Source organism: Monodelphis domestica, chromosome 3 (assembly GCF_027887165.1).
Source record: "Monodelphis domestica isolate mMonDom1 chromosome 3, mMonDom1.pri, whole genome shotgun sequence".
In the NCBI taxonomy this organism is placed as follows: Eukaryota; Metazoa; Chordata; class Mammalia; order Didelphimorphia; family Didelphidae; genus Monodelphis; species Monodelphis domestica.
Genome location: NC_077229.1, coordinates 37,529,793 through 37,545,044, shown reverse-complemented (window position 1 = coordinate 37,545,044; position 15,252 = coordinate 37,529,793). Strand labels below are relative to the sequence as shown.

Sequence of the window (15,252 nt, the reverse complement as noted above, 5' to 3'; positions counted from 1 at the left end):
GGCAGGCAGGCAGGCAGGCAAGCAGGCAGGCAGGCAGGCAGGGTAGGACTCTGGCCTTCCTTCCTCGCCTTCCTTTCTCTCCTCGGCGGCTGCCACTCGCTTAGCCGGCTCCCGGGCCAGCAAGGACCGCTCTGCTTCTTACCTCCCTTCTCTTCTCTCCAGGCGGCCCGGCGGGGGCGATGTGGCCCGCTCCGGGCTGCTAAACTGGGCGGAGGTTGCAGCGTTCGCCGCCGCCTCTTTCCTACAATAGCAGGAAGGATGAGAAGGGCGAGGGGGAGCTGTTCCCCTACCGGGAGGGAGGGAGGAACTAAGGGACGGACCGAGCGCGGCGCGGCGCGGTGCAGGGGCCGGGCTCCGGCGCCGGCTCGGGCTCGGGCTCGGGCTCGGGCTCCAGGCTCCCCCCGCTCGCTTCCAGCCACTCCACGTGCACAGATCCACAGGGGCAGCCGCGCCCTCCGGAGCGCAGCGTGGGCGCCTAGCCTGCGGGGCCCCGGAACGTAGGGAGTTGCTAGTGCGGAGAAAGGCACCCACAGCTGCCGGCTCCGGCTGCAGGGCTACTCCCATTACAGAAGCCGAGTTCTTCCATAGAGGCACACAAACACGCGCGCGCGCACACACACAAATACAGCCAAACACTTTAAACACACTTTGCATCGACCACAGGATATACAGTACTGACAGTCGAAATGATTGAGGAAACACGAAGCGACCCCGGAATACACAACCGAAAGAGCCGAGAAGACTCAGTCGGGACACTCGCGGATCCCACCATATACAGCCGAGACGCAAAGTTTTCTAGACACTCTCCCGGCCTCCGGGACACACGAGGGCCACACAGTTGTCTAAACATTTGCACGGACCCCAGAATACACAACAGAGAATCAGAGTTGGTTCAAACACACACACGCAACCCCCGAAGGTGCACAGGCGCCGTTGCTAAAGTCCCCGGAGGGTTCCCCAGAATATTCAACAAAACACTAGCGGATCCCCTCAAACCCTACGGAGGCACGTAACATGGACACTGATCCACGCACAAAAACAAACACGTAGTGGACAGAGCGTCACAGTGTAGGCACCAGAGGTAGTGCCCAAATGTTTGAAGGATCGGCTTTACTAGATATTTTTACAAACCTCAGCCCAAAACACGTGCCCACAATTATAGCAAAACACACGGGGCCTCTGTGACACCCCGGCGTGCAGGTAATTATTTAGATGCTCCCCTGGCTGGGAGAGGGAGGGAGCCCTACTCTGACTTTGCATTGAGGGTGTCTCCTCAGTGTCCTCCGCACTCCCCAAAGGGGGGCAGGCGGGAATGAATCAGGGCAGCCTTGGGGTGAGGTCGGTGAATGTGGCCAAGGTTCCCTGGGTCAGGTAGCAACGTCGGACAGGGCCTGGGCCTGCGAGCCGAGGTGGGGGTGTGGAACGGGTGGAGGGAGAGGGGAGCAGGCAAGAGGGCATATCTAGTCCAAGAATCACTCTCGTTATCTGCTTGGCCCCATGCTCTTTCTTCACCTGGGACTTATCGGGCCAGAAAATCAGGGGCGAATTTGTAAAGCAAACAGTGAAACGCCCCTGCCCCAGAGTCAGAGGTGACCGGTTCCCGGGAATCCAGCTTTACTCCAGGTAAGGTGGGGGCCTCGCGCCCTGGGGGGATGGGAGTAGGGGTTAAGGGAATGTGATGGAATTATCTAGCCTGGCGCCGAATGGGTTACTGTTTACTCCCCTCTCCCGCCTCCTCGAGCGCCTTCTGACCAGCACAGGGTCACCGAACTCTGCTGGGCCCTCGGGCTCTGGTCCGGGAAGGGAGGGAAAACCGAGTCTCTTAGTGCCGAGGCTGGGGGTGGAGTTGGGAAACTTCTAGGGCGGACGAGTGGGTGCCCCAGACCCTGGAGGCCTGGAATGAAAGGCCACAGTGAAAAAGACCCTCAATAGAAGTACATTCGCGCACTTCCCGCTTCCTAGGAGGCTTGCAATGAACTTTGGGGGAATCAAGGGCTTTCTGGCTGTTGGAGGGGAAGAGTGAGATGCACTGATTTATTGGGGGTGCAGTCTGGATCCGAGGCGGAAGCGAGCAATCTAGTCCTGGGTTTTCCTTGCCGTAGACACCCCCTTTCCCTAAGACGGGGAGGGGGGGGGTATGGAGGGAGGGAAGACACTTTTCCAGCAGCGGAAGAAAATGCAATTCCATTGTGGGCTAAAAGTGCGGAGATAGGAGCGGAACATCTGAGGCGATTTTTTTTTTACCCAGTGTCTTTTTGACGCACATGGCTAAGAGAGCCTGGCGCCAGCGCCGAGAATTCCCTATGGTCGTCAATGTCTATAGACTCTTTCACCAAACCGAGGCCCATCAGTCTCTCAATCTCAAAGTCTCTCTCTTGTTCTCGTTCTGTCTCTGTCTCTGTCTCTCTGCCCCGAGGTTAGAGGGGACTAGAAGAGAGGGACCCCCCCCCCCAAAAAAAAACAACTCTGAAAAGTTGAGTATTTTCAAACAGCTCTGACCTTTCCGGTGTGTCTCTCGAGGGCATTGGGGAGCCCCTGGGAAGGAGGGGAAGCTAAGTGGTGTGTGACTTAGGGCTTACTTAGAGGGTCCCCGCCTTTTGCCATCTGTCACTGGCCCTTGTCATGAGAATGACTATTCGAGATCGGCTTCAGGTGGGCCGGGACTGGTGTGACCTCTCCTCCCGAGGACTTGGCGCTTCCTGTCTCCTGGTCTAGTCCAGCTTTGCTCGGTTGTTCCTGCCCGGTTTCAAGTGCATCCCCCAAGTGCACACGATCCTTCTCTCCCCCACCCCCACCGCTCAGGCCCGGGCCAGCCACAAAGATCTGCTGGAAACGAACTTGACGACCGCAAGCTGGCTCTCTTTCCCACTCTCTTGCTCCCCACCCACTCTGCCCTCTCGCTTCTCGACTGCGCGAGAGATCCCGCGGCCTTCTGTTCATTGCCACAGATTGCGGGGCACCGACCGAGGGGAAGTGGGGAAGCGTTGGGTTGAAACACATTTCTCTTGGGCAGCTGAGGGCTGCGTGCTCCCTGATGGATAGATAGCTCAGGGCCCTCTCCCTGCAAACAGAAACGTCCAGATAGGCTTCTGACCCCTCTCTTCTCTCTCGGAGGAGGCCCAGAACCTGGCCCTACTCCAGTCCCCAGGGTCCTTCCCTCTCCCCCATTGCACCCCCTCCTGCCACTAAAGGGGGGGGGTGCGGATTATGATTTTTAAAATGTCGCCGTCGTGCTAATGGCCTACAAACTTCCGCCAATTACGACTGACCTCCCAGACAGGGCCCCTGGAGACTCGTATTGTATCGGGAGGCCGCACTAATCGGACATCAAAAGCTGGAAGGTGCGAACTCCCTTTGTCTCTCCCCGGCCGCCGAGCCCCCCTCCCCGAGTGTGATAAATCCAGCCTGGCGCCGACTGCGCAAGGGATGATTAATTTGTGAGCAAACAAAGAGAAACCGGTGGCCACCACGCCGGGGCCCCGAGTTAAACATTGGCCAGCAGCTCCCAGCTGCTCCTAGTCCGCCCGGCCGCCGGGCTGGAAGGAGCTAGGACCCGAGCGCCACTCCCCTCCCGCCCTCAGCTGCAGGGGAGAACTCGGGCCCGCTCCCTCAACACTGGAGGCTCGCCCCTGATCGTCCTCTCATTTCTCTCCTGGCCTTTTACAGCTCCCTTCCCCCCTCACCCCCAGCCTCTATTCCTTCCTCCAGGGCAAAAACAAGTCTCTAAAGGGAGAGGTTGACTCTCTCCGCCGCTTTGCTGTGGGCGCTGTCACCGAGGAGGATAGGAGATCCCATTGATTCCCCTTAGGAAATCAGAACAGATGAAAGTGAATCCCCCAGGACCTCGGGGTCCCCGGGGCCCAAACTCAGCTCCGGCCGCCGTCTTTTCAAGTCCCTGAAACCACCCCTTATTTCTGTGGGGGCAAAAAGTTTCTTGCCACGCTCAGGCGCGGGCTAGGCCCTGGTTCCCGTTTCTCCCGAAGAAGCCTCGAGGATTCCGAGTTTAGGGCAAATGGGTGTCTCCCGCGCAGGGTGTGCGGGGAAACGCCACAAGGGAGCGAAAAGAAGACCACTATTCCGGAGGCTAAGTGGGCAGATGTGTACAGATGTGTGGGCCTCACCTTCTAGAGGGCTTCCTTTTCGGAGAGCCCGAAGGCGGCTCAAAATCTCCCTTTTTCCGGCAGCTATGCCCGCCTCTAGCTTTAAAAGAGACAGGGCGACTCTTTTGTGGTCTAAGCGTGTTTATCTGAAAAAAAAAATGAAGGGGAGGTGGTGGTGGGGTGGGCGGGCTCGTTTACTTTGGCAAGTTTGCTGTAAATATTCTCTTTAGCACGTGTGAGGTCTGGCTGGGGACTATTGCGCTCTTATTCCTACTTAAACTTTCACCCTCATTTGCCAGAGCGGTTCAATTGAGCCCAAGGTGTCACTACAAGGGAGCCGTGTTGACACAAGGCATCCTTGTTTCTCTGGGAGGGTCCTGCACTCTAATTAAGTCCGTTTCTCGGGACTTAGGCAGTACTTTCGGACTATATAAACTTTTACTGAGGAGGGGGCCGGCCAGCCTGCAGCTCGGCTCATTTAGAAATTGCCTGTAGTCTGACCTAGCCCTCGACCTCTCCCCCAACTCTTGACTCCCACTCCTTCCTCACCTTCTGGCCTAGTGGCTTCCTTCTGAAATTGACAAGCGTTGAAATCCACTAGAAGAGGGACAGCAACCTCTCCCCCTGCTCTCCTTCCTTTCCTGGGTGAGCTGCAGGTTTTTCCGTTGGCCATTTTGATTTTATGAAGTTATGGAGAAGCAGTCCATGGGGTGGAGGGCGGGAGGAGGATGGGGGAAGAGTTGACTCCTATCTTTCCACATCCCTCCCTGGGGGCTCCCTGGCCTCTCTTTTGCCCTGTGGTTGATGCCTTCCACGGGCTCCAGATGAGTCACCAGAACGGTCACTGCTTAGATGAACAAACTGAGCGGGAACCCCTTTATCCAAACAGTGCATTTGCTCGCATCTCCTCGCTCCTCACACCTCTGTCTTTACATCCACTGGCTCCCTGAAGCTCTTCTTCTAGGCAGGAAAAGGGCCAGACTTACTATGGTCACACGTCCCTCTTGTACTAGGCTGAAATCCCACTAACGATAAGAGCACGATTGGGTCGTGTTCGTTGGTCTTTTCTCATCTTTCTTCTTTCCCTTCTCTTCCCATCCTTTCTCTCCTTGCATTCCCCACCCCCTTTTCTTCCCTCTTTCTTTTTCATAACCAGGATGCCTTGTTTCTCCCTCTTTTGAGGTCAGTAGCTCTCCAGGGCTTGTTCAAATTGCCTGTTCCCACAGATTTACTTCCTTGGGGACCTTGCATCTCTGTCTCTCTCCATTTTCTGGGGACCCATGGAGCTTTTGTTTTTATCCACATTTTTTCCACTTGCTTCGTATGTTGGGCAATCTATGAGGACCAGATTTTTCAGTTTGGGGGCAATCTATGAGGATCAGACTTCTCAGTTTGGGGGTGATATATAAGGCAAGGTGTTTTTTTTCAGTTTGGGGGTGATCTATAAGGACCAGATTTCTCAGTTTCTCCAAAAAGTTCCCTGGTCCAACGTGCTAAAGCAGGGCTCAAAGCTTGGGGGTTGGGATTCAAAAGTAAATGGACCTGACAGGCCATCAGCAGCCCCTCCAAAGTCACTGCTGGCCCTCAGGCCCTAAGTCAGAAAACTGAAGACTCTAACTTCCCTTTATGGCTTGCAGAACCAGCTAGGCTGCTGCTTTTCCTATAACTTTCATTCACATGTGCTTTGACAGGTCTCTGAATTATTGATCAGGAAAATTTATTGCAATAATTTGAATCCGTGTGTATGTGTGTATGCAGATTGTCAAAGTTGTCTAGCTGGGGGCCCAGTATTTTTAGCCTTAGAGACATGCTTTGGCGCCACTGGGTTCTCTGTTCCCAAAGCATCATAGCCTATACACATAATCCCGTTTATCATGCCTCCTTTTAATGTAAATAATTTTTTGGCAAGAGTGAAATGAAAAAACTTCCCCCTTCTTACTACTCTTATTATCATCTTTCTTTTGTCTATGACCACTAACACAGAGCTGGCAAATTTGTAAGGAGCTAATGATTTAGATGAATTGAATGAGGGTAGGGAGAGGGGGTTTGGGGAGGGGGCACTGTAGTGCTAAACATCTGTAATGGATTTTTCTTTTTCTCTCCCTCTCAGGAAGAGGGACTACGTGTGGTTTCCTTCTTTCATGGAGGTGTAAATTTTGAGTGTTCTCTTTGTGCAGATATCTCAGTCACCTAAAAAAAAAGATAATGTATTCTCAGGAATAAACTGGAATAAATATGTATATACACATATATAAATATTATGGTACTAGGGTGTAATATGTAATTTGTTACGTGGTGACTCATGAAATAAATATGTATTGTAATGTGTTTATTTTTAACATATATCATAAGATCTATTTACACACATGTGTATACTCTTCTTAGACTGACTTGAGCAAGAGTGGGTGGCAAAAGGTTAAATTTCTCACTAGAAAATACTTCTTTTCCAAACAAATAAAAGCACTCTCCCCTCTTTTAATTGATTTTACACAGAGTGAAGGTTAAAGCCCACTATGGGAAGATTTCATCCAGGATTTGAGATCAAATCTTGGTAAGAGAGACAGGATCAAGCTTGGGGGTTGGGAATTAGGGGTAGGGGTTAAGAAGGAGCAGCCTGGGAAGCCATCGGAAAGGAAGTTACCCTTCATATAGGTGTCCTAATCAGGAGCCTCATCCAACAAATAGCCGTCAATGCTTGATTGGGGTGCCAAATTTGTTGGACCCCTGTAAGGTACGACATCCATCTGACCCTGCATGTCGGATTGCCTGGTGTTTCCAATCCCTAGAGAAACAAGGTGAGAGAAGCAGAGGCAAAATTGGGGAGGAAAAAAAGGAAGGAAGAAAGAAAGAAAGAAAGAAAGAAAGAAAGAAAGAAAGAAAGAAAGAAAGAAAGAAAGAAAGAAAGAAAGAAAGAAAGAAAGAAAGAAAGAAAGAAAGAAAGAAAGAGGAAAGAAAGAAAGAAAAGAGAGAAAGAAAGAAAAGAAAGAGAGAAAGAAAGAAAGAAAAGAAAGAGAGAAAGAAAAGAGAGAAAGAAAGAAAGAAAAGAGAGAAAGAAAGAAAGAAAAGAGAGAAAGAAAGAAAGAAAAGAAAGAAAGAAAGAGAGAAAGAAAGAGAAAGAAAGAAAGAAAAGAAAGAGAGAAAGAAAGAAAGAAAAGAAAGAAAGAAAGAAAGAGAAAGAGAGAGAGAAAGAAAGAAAGAAAGAGAAAGAGAGAAAGAAAGAAAGAAAAAAGAAAGAGAGAAAGAAAAAAGAAAGAAAAAAAGAAAAAAGAAAGACAGACCAAATGTTCCAGTAAACAGATGTTTATTGGTTCTGGTAACTGAACTGTGCTGGGCAATACAGTTGTAATATGTTCTCAATTTCTCTGTTTTTAAATTATAGTCATCAGAGAGGGAAGAGAGAAAGACAGAGCCAGACAGATGAACGGATACAAAGAGGAGAGCGAAAAATAGGCAGGCATTCAGGAGAGCACTGGGTATCTTTGGGAAGGATTAACCAATATGTATAAAGAAGAAGGTACGGTAAATTAGATGGAGGTTGCAAATGAGAGGCAAGAGAAAAACAGGCTTTCTCGATTCTGGTGAATTAGCCATCCTTATGTAGCTCTGGACACACTTTCTCAATTTGAGCATACTATCTATTTCTGTTTTTCTTACTGGGTTTCAATTTTAAAAGACTGGCTGCATTGTACCGGGGAGCTGGAGAAAAATAAGGAAGGACAGTAAGGGCAGAAGTTGGGGTTCCCCTCATCTCTTTTCCTTCCTGTCTCAATCCCTCCAACTCTTCAGTGTCTGATTTTGTCAATGTCATTTCTTGATGTTTCGTTAAAATAGACTTAATCATGATGAAGGTAATAACTCACATCTCTTTAGCATTTTCAGGTTTACAGTGCAGTTTTCACATCAACGAATCTGTGAAGGAAAGACTGTGAATATCTCTTCTATTTAATACTTTGAGAAATTGAGACTTAGCAATAGATAAGTGACTTTCCCAAGGTCACATAGCTTTTGAGTGTCAAAACCTGAACTCAAACTCAGAACTCTGACCCCCAACCTTGGAAATGCTCTAGTTCAGAGAGGGAGGGAGGGAGGGAGGGAGGGAGGGAGGGAAGGAAGGAGGAAGGAGATGAAAAAAAAAATAAAGGGAACTCTGTAGTTTTCTACCTCATAATAAGAGAAAGGAGTCTGAGTTGCCTAAATCAAGTAGGGAGTTGTTTTAAGGCAGATAAATTAATCAGCCAGCACCCATCTATTATCTATTATTGCCAACATTGTCTAGGTACATGAGATACAAAGAGAAAAATGAAATAAGTGGAATATGAGGGAATTTCCAACCAGTGAAGGAGAAAACACACACATGTACAGGTATGTACAGAATAGAAGCAACAAAGATACGAGATGATGAAAGGGGGGGGGGGTTCTGGGGGCATCAGGAAATGTTTTGTGTAGCAAATGGTGCTTGAGCTTAGTCTAGAGAGAAACTAGAGCTTCTCAGATGCCCAGAAGTGAAGCATTTTCTTTCTCACCTCAGGGAAAGCACAACCTTCTCTTTCTGTCTCCATTCAGTAATTCCCCACGTGTGTCTTTTCTGACTTAGCCCCTCTCTGTCTCTCTGTCTCTGTGTGTCTCCAACTCTGTCTCTGGTTTCTCTCTGACTGTCTCAATTTCTGTCTTTCTCTCTCCGACACTGTACTTTCCCCAGACCACCCCTCACTGTCTGAGCCTGAATGATTGGATCCATAAGAGGCCGTCCCTTAGTTCCAGCCTCGACTGCTCTGCTAAGTGTTCCTATGTCTTTCTGAGCCATCGATTTGAATTGTTTCCCCCCCCCCCACGTACTTGCAACACACACACACACACACACACACACACACACACACACACACATACACTACTACTCCCTGCTCCCTTCCCATCTTCTCTCTTCCTGAAACCCAGGAAATTCATTTCAGTCTCCCTCCACAGCACACAGAGCCAAGGTTCCAGCTGGGTTTCCACAGGTACCCTGGCCATTATCTGGAATGAATAGGGAGGGCAAGGTAAGGAAAGCATTTCTTTGAATTTCTGGATTAGTTTAGCTGTATAGATCCGCCTTTTGGTGAAAGAAAATAGACCAAATCCCTAGACCAAGAGAAAGGTCCTCAAACCCTGAGCTTTTGACTGACTCCTGGCAGTCAGCAGCATCAGCTCTAATCAGAAGACAATTCAAAAGAAAAGACTTGAAAGGAAGCAGATGGGGGAATTAGGTGGTTTAGTATATAGAGAGCTAGGTCTGGAAATGAGAGGTGTATTATTATTATTTTAAATTGCAAATTTTAGGAGGCTCACTCTCTCTGATGTAGAATCAACATTGATGGTGGTGAGTGGGGTTGACTAAAAAATGGCTCCAGCCATGGACACGTCATCTTTATTTTGTTTCTTTGTTCCTTGATTTCTAATGATTATTAATAAATCTCTTAAAATATAATATTATTATTGAGATTTAATTTTAACTTTTTACAGAGGTTTGGGTTCTCAGATACTTCCCAGCTGTGTGACCCTGGACAAGTCACTTAACTCTAATTGCCTAGCCTTTACTGCTCCTCTTCTACCTTGATATTTAGCATGGAAAGGAAGGAAGAAAGGAAGGACAGAATGCAAGCTGAAAGAATTAAAAAAGCTTAATTTTTTTTTTTGAAGTTCACCAGCAAAACTATTTTTTTATATCAGGAAAGTCTTACAGGGGCAGCTAGGTGGCTCAGTGGATTGAGAGGCAGGCCTAGAGACGGGAGGTCCTAGGTTCAAATCTAGCTTCAGCCACTTCCCATCTGTGTGATGGCAAGTCACTTAACCTGGGAACCTGGTTCTCAGATACTTCCTAGCTGTGTGACCCTGGGCAAGTCACTTAACCCCCACTGCCTAGCCCTTACCTCTCTTCTGCCTTGGATCCAATACACAATGTTGACTCCAAGACAGAAAAATAAATAAATAAAAGAAAGAAAGTATTACACTATGTGAGATTTTCCACATTCACAGTTCTCATCTCAGAAAAGAAACAGAGACGGGTGCCTTCTCATAGCTTCCCTTTAGGGTGCAGTTTGATCCCTAGAATTTAAGAACAATTCCATCATTCCCGATGGGTTTTTTTCCCTCTTGCCATTGTTGTAGTCCAGTGGTTTCCCTGATCTGCCGCTTTCATTTTTCATCAGTTCAAAGAAGTCTTCCAGTGGTCAGGTAAACGATGAAGAGAAATGGCAAGAAAGAATGAGTCTGTGCCTAAAGAATCAGAAAGATGACCAGGGTTCATCGAATCCAACTTCCTGCTTGATGGAAGGTTTTCTTCTACCGCACCTCCAACCAAAGAATGAGCATTCCCGTTCTTTTTGGATATATCTGGTGTTCTTCCTGCGACAGAGCTCACTCAGTATTGCAAGAGGAAGTGCGGTTCCACATATATATTACCAATTACGTGTAATTGGAAATCATAAATTTCTACACAAGTTTCCTATTCATTTTTTTAAATTAATGACTGGATGTGAGAGTTTTCCCATTTCTCACTGGGGGAAGGTATACGTAGATTTGGGCCTTTTTTTTTTCTTTCTAATCTCTGAGCAAAACTCCTTCTGGATTGGGCTCCAAACAGGCAGGGGAGGACATTGAACAAGGAAGTCTGTTGACGTTCCAGCTCCCTTGCCCTGGGGATACCCCTTGGAGGAGGTGGGAAAGGAGAGAGGACTTACAGGGTCCTTTGCCCAGATCTACCCCTGTCTGACAAGTGTCAAAATTAACTGATTCTGGGTCCAATCCAGTCCAGAGTGGGAGGGAAGCTGGAGAAGTGGACGTGGACTCTGAGAGCCATCAAAGGGTTGACAGGCTGCTTGGACTGGGCCCAGGTTCAGGGGGAAAGCTTGCTAAAGCATGGCCAAGCAGTCTAATGAGAGAAACTATCCACTCGAGGCTGTGGTCACAAAGTTGGCCTGGCCCTGGCTCCCCACATGTTGTGCCTCGTACCCTTTCAGTGCTATTAGACTCCCCAGATCCTCGTCTAGTTTACCTGGCCCTGCCCGTATCTAGCAATTACACCAGAGACTTATGGGGTTTTATTAATAATGCTAATAGCATATTTCATTGGGAAATTCCACCAATCATTAAGTCCTCTGGGAAGGGGAGAGATGTCAGTGTGAGCAGAGATGTCATTCTGGCCTCAGTTCCCTGCATGATTAATTTCCTTGGGACTAGGAACTAAGTAGCCACAGCATTGCCAGGCTCTACGGTCAGAGCAGTAAATAAGGAAATCTTTCTGTCTCCTTCTTCAAGCACTGGAAAGTAGAGAGAGATAAGGCAAACCCAAAGTCCTGACTGTTAAATATGAAACAGAAAAAACCAAAATATTACTCCCCCCCCCCCAGTTTGACAATTAATCATAAAGGGAGAAACAGTCAAGAAAACACGCACAAGGAGTGACGGAGGGGCAGAGGAAGACAGACAGAATCAAAGAGAGATGAAAGCAGCCAGGAAAAGCAGCTGATGGAGAAGATAGAAAGATGGAGGGACAAAGAGACAGCTGAGAAACAAAGAGGCACAAAGGCCCACAGAGAAGGGCAATCAGACGTCCACTGAGACTCAGAGAGGGGCACAGATAAACAGTGATAGACAGATGGAGACACAGAGAGGCAAATAGTGACTCTCAAGGCAGACAATGTCAAAGGAAGTCTTAGCTTCTCAGGAGGGAGTGAGGAAAAGGGGGGGGGGGAGATAGACAGAGAGACAGAGGGGGGGGGTATTTCCTTTCCAGTAAATTCTGCAAGTAGGGCAGCTTCCCATAATCAAGTTAAGAGGAATACGAGCTCACTGGGAATGGAGGATTGAGGGGTGCCCAATAAAGAGACAAGAAAACAAGGTGGGAAGAATCGATTTTAACCAAGATCAAGAAGTCATACTTTTCCTTGGTTTCTAACCTCTTTTCCTATGGGAGAGCCAGAAAGGGGCTTCATTTGATCCTTTGGGTCTAGTTGAAGGAAATTATTTTCAGAAATATCCAATGGAAGTAAACGTTCCCCCTTTGGGTACCTGGCGCATGGGCAGCCCATTATCGTGCCTCTAGTAATTACCCATAGGCTGCTTAGCCTGGCTTCAGTTCGTCAGGCAGGTTAGGGCCTCTCCTCCAAATGGTGCAGCAGGGGTGCAAAGGAGACTTATTAAACCCAGATGAGCAGGACTTGGGGCCATAAGGAAAAGATTTACAATTGAGTCAACTGGGGCAAAATATAGTCATCCCAACGTTGCAGGTGTAAATAATGTGTCAGTCCTTGCCCCTCCTCCAAAACCTCTTTACTATGGCTACATTTCTTTTGAGAAAGGGGAAAATGGGGGAGGCTTGGGATTTTTTTTATTAGACAACTTAAAATATGATGTTATACTCACTTTTAGGTCTGTGTATGAATGTCATGAATAACCTGAACTAACTTCTGTATTTCATTTTTTCCGACGTGGTCCTATAAAATGGTAGGACTCAGAAAAAAGGGGGGAAGGCTTTTTTTGGAGGGAGGGAGGGAGAGAGAGTTGAGATCCTCTGGATCTATTCCTTGGCAGGTGAAGGATCTGAAATTATATTAAGATGTTCAAGTACACGGGGTTAGGAGGGGGGGGGGGCTGATGGAGAAAAGATGAGGAGCTCACTGAGCTTATTTTATCCCTGGAGGACATTGTCAGGTCTTGAGGGGAGCCAGAAGGAAAACCAAAGGACCCCAATTTTGAGTTACTCAGGCATTTCTTTGTATTAACAAAAATCACCAATTCAGGGAGGGAATCCAATGGGAGCTCAAATGGTATTGCCCCATTGCCCTAGGGGAAAGGTCTGTCAAGAGTAAATGCCTTGGGTAGGGGGCAGCTGGGTGGCTCAGTGGATTGAGAGTCAGGCCTAGAGACAGGAGGTCCTGGGTTCAAATTTGAACTAGTCACTTCACCCCCACTGCCTAGCCCTTACTACTCTTCTGCCTTGGAGCCAATACCAATACACAGTATTGACTCCAAGATGGAAGGTAAGAGTTTTAATTTAAAAAAAAAAAGAGTAAATGCCTAGAAATCCATATATCACTTATTATTTATTAACTTATTAGCATTTATTAAGCATCAGCTGTATACTAGACATAGTTGGTGTGGATGCAAAGACAATGAAACCATTCCTGTTTTAATGGAGCTTCTGCTCTCTCCTCTTTTCTTCTCCCCTCCCTTTCCTTCCTCTCATGCTTCTCTCCTTTGTCTTTGTCTCTTCCCCTCCCTCTCTCTCCCTCCCTCCCCACCTCTTTTTCTCTCTCTGTCTCTCCCTTTCTTCTTGTTTCCACCTGTACTTGGCTTTCCTCTTTCTCTTCATTCATAAAGAATATATCTACATTTCAAGAAAGCACAAGGAAGGAGTCTGAACATGTGATTTCTTCCCCATTTCACCAGGATATACTTTTTCCAATGCCCACCAGAAGCTCAACAATTTACAGAGACCTGGGACACTGAGAGGTCAAGTGACTTACCCAGAGTCACTTAACCACTTATGTGAGAGGCAGAATTTGAAGCCATGTCTTCTGGATTCCAAGGCTAGCCCCAACCCTCTATGCATTCATCCATCATCTCTTTCTTTGTGTGGCCATGCAGCATACCTCTGGGAATCCTAGGCACTGAAGAGGTGACTCAAATTGAAAGAGATAACTATGAGGAACCACACCAGTAGCCAGAGTCAGTCTAGCCAGCAGGGCTTTGGGAAGTTTGCTTTGCAGGAATCCTGACTCTCCTCTTCTTTTATATCATTCAAGAGAATAATCTAGTAAATGATCAGGAATCTGGAGACTATGCTGCTCCTTTCTTTCCATTTTTCGCTCTCGTAATAAAGTAAGTTTTCCAATGATGTATATAATGTGTGTATGTTTGTGTACTCGGACACATGGCTAGATTACCCAGAGATAACACTGTCCTCTATAAAGAAGGGTATGTTATAGGCCCTATTTCAGTATGCATGCATGCATGCATGGTAAACCACCCTGACCACCAAATGAAACTGATAAGCACAGCGGCTGCAGAGGTCTGTGACACACACCTGGAGGGACTCCCAAATCTGGGGATGTTCTTAGGGCATTTGCCCTACAAGTTGACATTAGGGAGATCAGTGGATGGGAAAGACCAAAGAACAGAGGTGTGGTGGAGGGATGGACAGCAGCAAATGTTTGGGATGATGGGATGAGTGGAAATAATGGTTTGATATTGATTTTGCCTTCTAGATCAGAGGCTCATACATTTAGGGCTTTGGAGGTCATTTTGTTCAGTCCTCAAGGAGGCTAGGTGGCACAATGGATAGAGTGAAGGGTCTCAAGTCAAGAAGACTCAAATCTGACCTCAGACACTTACTGGTTGTGTGAACCTGGGCAAGTCACTTAACCCTATTTGCCTCAGTTTCCTCATCTGTTAAATGAGCTGGAGAAGGAAATGGCAAGTCATTGCCGTGGCTTTGCCAAGAAAACCCCAAATGGGGTGACAAAGAGACAGACAGGACTAAAATAATGACTCAACATGAATCCAATCCTCTCCTTTTGAATATGAGGAAACTGAGAATCAGAGAGTTTAAGTGACTTATCTAGGGTCATACAGTAAGTACCTTGGGCAGGATTCCAATTCAGGTCTTCAGTGATTCCATGCACTGCTCCGTGGAATTTCTCATACAAATCCTATCCTAACGGTGAATGGGGTGCAGTAGGAACAAGAAGACCAAATAAATAGAAATCTTAAAATAATTTTCAGAAGGACAATTTCAGAAGGGCAATTGACCTTTAATTTATGGGAGTCCTGCCACTTAGAAGCTTCAAGAGTGACCTGAGGAAGGTGACATTGCTTTTTTTTGCCTCAGTTGCCTCATTTTTTTTTAAACCCTTACCTTCTGTCTTGGAGTCAATACTGTGTATTGGCTCCAAGGCAGAAAGAGTGGTAAGGGCTAGGCAATGGGGGTCAAGTGACTTGCCCAGAGTCACACAGCTGGGAAGTGTATGAGGCCAGACTTGAACCTAGGACCTCCCGTCTCTAGGCCTGACACTCAATCCACTGAGCTACCCAGCTGCCCCCTAGTTGCCTCATTTTTAAAATGACAGGGCTAGACTAGACATCCACTATGGCTCCGTTCAGATCTGGAGCTATC

General features: G+C 47.5%; 2 long non-coding RNA genes across 4 annotated transcripts in view; both read left to right on the top strand.

The window, feature by feature from the left end:
- LOC103102247 (uncharacterized) overlaps positions 1-15,252 on the top strand; it is a 33,838-nt gene that overhangs the window by 1,598 nt on the left and 16,988 nt on the right. The gene's annotated exons all lie outside the window — the stretch shown is intronic.
- Positions 364-10,584, top strand: LOC103102550 (uncharacterized). 3 transcript variants are annotated; one of them, XR_008917306.1, is made up of 6 exons: positions 545-1,200; positions 1,532-1,623; positions 6,594-6,651; positions 8,377-8,462; positions 9,063-9,136; positions 10,286-10,584. It is a non-coding gene; the product is annotated as an uncharacterized LOC103102550 (long non-coding RNA). The 3 variants fall into 3 exon arrangements; XR_001629430.2 differs by lacking the exon at positions 6,594-6,651 and having other exon boundaries at positions 364-1,200; XR_008917305.1 differs by lacking the exons at positions 545-1,200; positions 6,594-6,651 and having other exon boundaries at positions 1,222-1,623.